Source organism: Pollicipes pollicipes, unplaced genomic scaffold (assembly GCF_011947565.3).
Source record: "Pollicipes pollicipes isolate AB1234 unplaced genomic scaffold, Ppol_2.1 Scaffold_4740;HRSCAF=5597_pilon_pilon_pilon, whole genome shotgun sequence".
NCBI lineage: Eukaryota > Metazoa > Arthropoda > Thecostraca > Pollicipedomorpha > Pollicipedidae > Pollicipes > Pollicipes pollicipes.
Genome location: NW_023596545.1, coordinates 32,643,751 through 32,649,780, shown reverse-complemented (window position 1 = coordinate 32,649,780; position 6,030 = coordinate 32,643,751). Strand labels below are relative to the sequence as shown.

At 44.5% G+C, this 6,030-nt stretch overlaps 1 long non-coding RNA gene across 1 annotated transcript; it reads right to left on the bottom strand.

The window, feature by feature from the left end:
• Positions 1-864: 864 nt before the first annotated feature.
• LOC119099120 (uncharacterized) lies at positions 865-5,759 on the bottom strand. The gene is made up of 4 exons (XR_005094309.1): positions 5,695-5,759; positions 5,214-5,319; positions 2,829-2,917; positions 865-1,677 (listed from the first exon to the last, which is right to left on the bottom strand). It is a non-coding gene; the product is annotated as an uncharacterized LOC119099120 (long non-coding RNA).
• Between the last annotated feature and the right edge of the window lie 271 nt (positions 5,760-6,030).

Below are 6,030 nucleotides of genomic sequence, written 5' to 3'. Positions count from 1 at the left end.
CCATGCACTGGACCTCAGATCCTACACCAGCCAGCTGGCGACGAACGGTTGCCCCCCTCCCCCCTCCAAAAAAAACGACTCCAGGCTAGCTCCGCCCCTGGCTCGCCGCCGGGAGTGATCTGCGGCCGCTAACGTCCAACGCTGTTCGGTTTTAAGGAAAGTGCAAACCCGACCTTAGTTGTTCTCGCTTTTAAACACACGTGCGGAATCAAGATTATTGATGTTCTGTTTCACAAGTCAATAGTGCGAAGGATGGATGTTTTGAATCAAACATCGGCTGATATTTTCCTTTTTTTATCTAATTTCGATCATTTGTTCCGAATGACACCGCTTACCATTCCACGTGCTCACGTGAGGCACGTGTTCCCCGCATACAAATGATTGCATGCATTCATATGTACTCAAACCATCGTTAACTCATTCCGGGCCGGCATGAAGACATATATAAGCATATAAATATATATATATATATATATATATATATATATATATACATGTTTATCGATCAACAAGCTGCGCGCATTTACGCGTGCTGGACTGGGCTTTCAGTGAAAACCTTGTGTCGCGCCTCCCGCCCCGTCGCGAAATCCCGCACATACCACTGTTTCCTTGGCCTGTACGGGTCAGACTGGCGGTGGCGTGAAATGTCAAGTGATGCACGTGCACAGATCGTGTACCATGCACCGGACAAGTGAGCGCTGGCCATGCTGACGCGAATGTACGGAAGGCTGCCAGCATGGATATGTTCAGACCCACGTCTTCAGGGATATCTAAGATAAACGTCTGCACCTAAAGAAGAATTGCATGTCTGGGGCCGCGTGAACGAATGCATTCAATATTCCGGACACAAAATACACAACATACGTTATGCAACGTGCGTTGCGTTGATGTTTTATTAAACTCAGCAATGCACAGATGAGCGGAAGCCAGTCGCATAAGAACAGCAACACAGCATAAACCAAAATATCACAAAATTAATTACCCTATAGCGGAATGCCCCTCTACAAAGTTTACAAGATCTGCGATAACATTAATGTCACAATGAGTAGTTAGATACAATGTTTGCTCCGACAAGCTTGGGTCAATGACTACATTCTTCGGAGCGCTTGTTTAAGCAAGCAAACCAAACAGCCCCTTGTAATATCACTAATCATAACCAGTAGAAAATAAGCCAATGCACAGGTACACAAACATTCAAAAAGACTTGACATCGAGACCAGTGCGCAAGTGCACAACACATCAATGGACCCAATGTTGTACCAGCCTGTTACAATATTGCCCCACGCTCAGGAGGCTGATGGATTTACAAGCTGGCATAGGCTCGTTAGCATCACAGTCGATATTTAGCCAGTTTGATGCCTATTGGGCATTAGACATCAGACACACGCATCTGGTGGACATTCCATCCACATACCTTCTATTTTTGTAGCACAGGGAATCATCCCACCATCGGTCCGCGAACAAGCAACACCTTCAAAACGCCCCATCTCTGAACCGCCAAGAAACAACAAACTGACCAAAACCCGCTTTTCATGGGCGTTGCACAAACTCAATGCATTTCCCGAGCCGCCAAAGCAGACACCACGCAACCAAATTTTACTTGGAAAGAAGAGCGTAGAATAGCGCATAAACCGATACCACCATGATGAACAGGCCGAACACCATCGAAAAGACGTCCTAAAAGCAAACACACATGGTAAGCGCACTGCACCAATCAGTGGTCGCATGCAGCAAAGGCATCGCCAAGCTCACGTGACGCGCCAGCACGGGGAGCCAATAGGAGAAACACGCTTACATTTTCAAAACACAAATTAGCCAGATCAGAACAAAGATAAGACAGTAGTCATAGCCTTATTTTTCGAGAAAAAAAAACAGAGGAATGGAAATACAGTTGGGCTAATATTTCGGTAACATGCCTTTACCGAAACAATAGCAGAAATGAACACCGAGAAACAAGGCTATGACTTCTGTCTTATCTATATGAATAATGTTCCTCGCTAGTGCGCAAACAGCTTACAGATCAGAAAAAACTTAAAAACACAAATCGCAGGGACATGTCCGCAACCTCACATGAAGACGCGGTAAAATAACTGTCGATGGGGGTCATTGGCCGCCGGGTCATCATCTGAGACATTAGTGCCGCAACGCAAGCAGCACGAGGGTCTCACATTCCGATGACGCGCATAACGATAACGATACGATAACGGCCCGCCGCATCGGTATACAGCCCAATACATGTACGCATGCGCACATACATGCATTTGATGGAATCCTGGGGTAAGAGGCTTTTCGCAATATATCCCCAATGTATAGGTCGAACATCAATGTGAAACAATGTGCGCGATGGTGGAGATGTGAACTTGGATAATAAACATGTCCATTTACCAATTTAAAAGTCACCTATCATACCCACAGCCAGGATGGAGCCATTTCAATTGTAAGATATGCACAACACTGTACATACATATATATATGTATATATATATATATATATATATATATATATATATATATATATATATATATATATATACCAAAACAACCAGGTGTTTTCAATTCACCTCGTGTCACTTCTAACGTGAATTACATTCAGTAAGTCAACTTAATTCATTCTTACCTAACCAGTTCGGTGTAGAGTTGATTTCAACTAATAAGCCAGATAGAGTCGGAGACAAAATGAATCTGCCTACTGTGAGTTAGAGCAGAGCCTGCCCGACTGGCCGAGCTCATGTATCCTGCTATCACTACTACAAGCAATACTCCAAGGTTGATGGTCAAGGGAGGCTGTAGGAGACAAAAACGGAGGACTAGCAGACGAATCAAATTACCTTATATGTTTGAGTAGCATTTTCTTTTTTCTGGTGTGACAATTTTGCACGCTTGATGTCTTCTCTTGCATTCTTGGAGTTCTGCCTTCCTGAAAAACGTCCGTGTGCAATTTAATTCTGAGATGTCTACGAAAACCACTCAAATACGTCTACAACTGGGGAACTCTTGCACGCTGAAGTACAACAGGGTACACGAGATTCCGGTCTCAGCGTAGCGGTGCATTTCGATGTTTCAGCTGCGCCCCGAGACGACCTGATGGTCGCGCCAGTCAATCGCCTCTGCAGTACCCATGACATCTCATGCTAAGAGCTCGGCCTCGCAAGCATTCTCGTGCCTCGGCCTCGCAAGCATGTTCGTGCCTCGGCCTCGCAAGCATGCTCGTGCCTCGGCCTCGCAAGCATGCTCGTGCTTCGGCCTCGCAAGCATGCCCGTGCTTCTTCGGGTGGCAAGGCAAGAAAAGACAGGACATATGGGATCGGGCTACAGATGGAGTAAGGTTGCATATTGTGGAAGCCTTATAGCATGATCGATCAGCAAAGGCACTGAACTGACATGCCCAGCACTCCATGGAAAAGCAATGAACTGACATCGAGCCATCTGTTGACCATACCTACGTTACATTTGAAAGTTGCATCTCCGGAGGCTGATTTCCATAAGCTGACTCCCTTTGTAATGTGGCTGTGTCCCCCCCCCCCCCCGGTGTAGCATTAAGGCATGTCGACGCAAAGAGCCTTAATTCATTCATCCGTCCGGAGATTGGAAGGCCACTACGTGGCACGCTCGCACCCACGCGCGCAGCTCTTACTAGCCCCTGTATCTGTGTTCAAAGGAAAGGGAACGCCCCATATTTGAAGACACTGAGGCAACCATCAGATTTGATGAAATAAGCTCACTTGCAACTATTGGCATACTTTAAGTGGAAAGGACTGTTCTAGACAACGCAATTTCTCCGATGAGTTAATATGCTCCTCACTACGTCATTATTTGACAACGTCAACACAAAGTCTCTGTTTAATTAATATGCTCCTCAATACGTGATTGTTTGATAACAATGAAAAAAGCAATCGTACTTTGATAAAAAAATTATCGCACTTTGCACATCATTGATTAAGAGTCAATTGACGGCCGTTATATCTGGAAATAATTCTCACTAACGCCAGATGTCCATGAGTCGGCAATTATATTTTAATTGACCTTGATTGCCGCATGCCTAATGAAATGTACTAGTTTCACCTGTACTAGTATCACATGTTGTGTGCCAGGAAAATAACTACATCAGTTGTAGTCTATGCTGGAGGTAGGAGATAAGAAGGTAGCTGTTGACTACAAACAAGCAAAAACAGGTCAACAACCTTTTGAGTGTTGCAGCAACTGTAAGCCCCATGTGTAGTGTCAGGTGGAGTGTGCAGCCCAAGACACATTCAGGTGTGGCTTGGGCTGTGTACACACTGTAGCTTGAACAACAAAGGAAAGGAATAAACAACTAAGTACCCGGCAGTGAGCTGAGCCGTATCTCAGGTGGAATCAGTGCACAGGACATCAAGGACATCAAGAATCAGGACATCAAGCCCTTCAGGACATGATTCCCAAACATAAGGTTTGATCAATAAATGGTTGAAGAACATTTAGGTGCCTGCCATCAGTACTGCAGTGGCAAGAAATTAAAAAAGCTATCTGGTTGTGGGCTGGCACAGAACATTTGAAATACCTAGCCTTGAAATCAGCAGTGTAAAAACATTCCAGACAAAGGGTAAGTTCATAGTGGTTCAATGAGGAAGGGCAGCTACTATACATTACTACAAAGCTATATTATACTATCACAGATAGCAAATGTTCTTGACTCTCTCAGCCCTCTTGGCCCTTTTAACTGGCTATCTCCAGTCTGCACATCTTTTGGACAGGTTCCCAACTTTTCATGGTGATGAGAATGTGGGGAGGTTGCTGAAAATAAAATATGAAATGGGATGGGTGAAACATCCTTATTATGACAAGCATGCAGTAGTAACACAAGTTATATAAATAGCTTAAGCAGCCTTAGTCATGAATCATAGGACAGGATTTTGGAGAAGTTGGCAAGCAGTGCTTAGCATGAGCTCTGACCACAGAAAATTCATCCATTCAAAAGGCTTGAATGAAGACTTGTTCATCAACAACACATATATTGTAAGCTGCTGAAAGCATTGCATTAGCATACAGAAACCAACAACTCTGTGATCACATATACATAATTCACCTAAATCCATAGGCCTACCAATTATCAGCAATGTTACAAGCCTTCAGTCATCAATTTAAATGCATGCAGTCTATAGCCAGTTTTAAAATGACAGACAAAGTACTGGCACTAAATGGCAAAATAACAGATTAATAACTTCATTCCAAGTTACCTATTTGCTTCCTGTATGAATCAATAGGGACAAAATGTCCACCTCCACTTCCACTGGAGTCATTTCTGTTCCTGGCCATGCCCTCTTGTTGGAGCCCCGTGTGTACCTGAAAAAAATCAGCATTAAAAACCAACCTACATGAATTCAGTGGCAAGCAGGTCAGCACTATCTGCTTACAGTCCTCAATTTATCAAGTGTGATGGTTCACATAAATGTGCTGACAGGAGAACTAAAAAGTCCCCGTTTTACTTAATTAAGGCTACAATTCAGTAATCACAAGTCAAGTCACAAGCAACAGGCACCTTTTGCTAAAATTCATTTCGCACAATGTTATGTCTTAAAGAAAATACAAATAAACGAGCCAAACCCATCATGACAGCCACACGTCATGGGCACCCAGCTCAATTATGAGCCAAATAAGGCGACCAGTATGACAGCAAGCGTGGCAGACATTGCAGCATACTGGTTCCCTTTATCCTACCTATTTGTTTCTCATAGAAACAAGTGGGGGAAACGTCTGCCCGACCCCGCTGGATCCACCCCGACCCTCCCACTCGACATCAAATAAAAGTTTTGGTCATTTCCGTATTGTCGCACTTGCGCCGTAGTCGTCATCACGATTCTTCTCTTGATTTGTATCCTCAAGAGAACGCAATGCGCGTGTGATCGCCATAAAATTGCGGGAACATAACCGAAGCCGACCTAATTCCGTTCGTAGAATCTCGTCTTGTTGGGATACCAGGCAAAGCCCACACAACCCGTGCAAACAGGGGCGCATCCGGAGCCTTGTTAGAGGTGCGGAGAGGGGGGGGGGGGG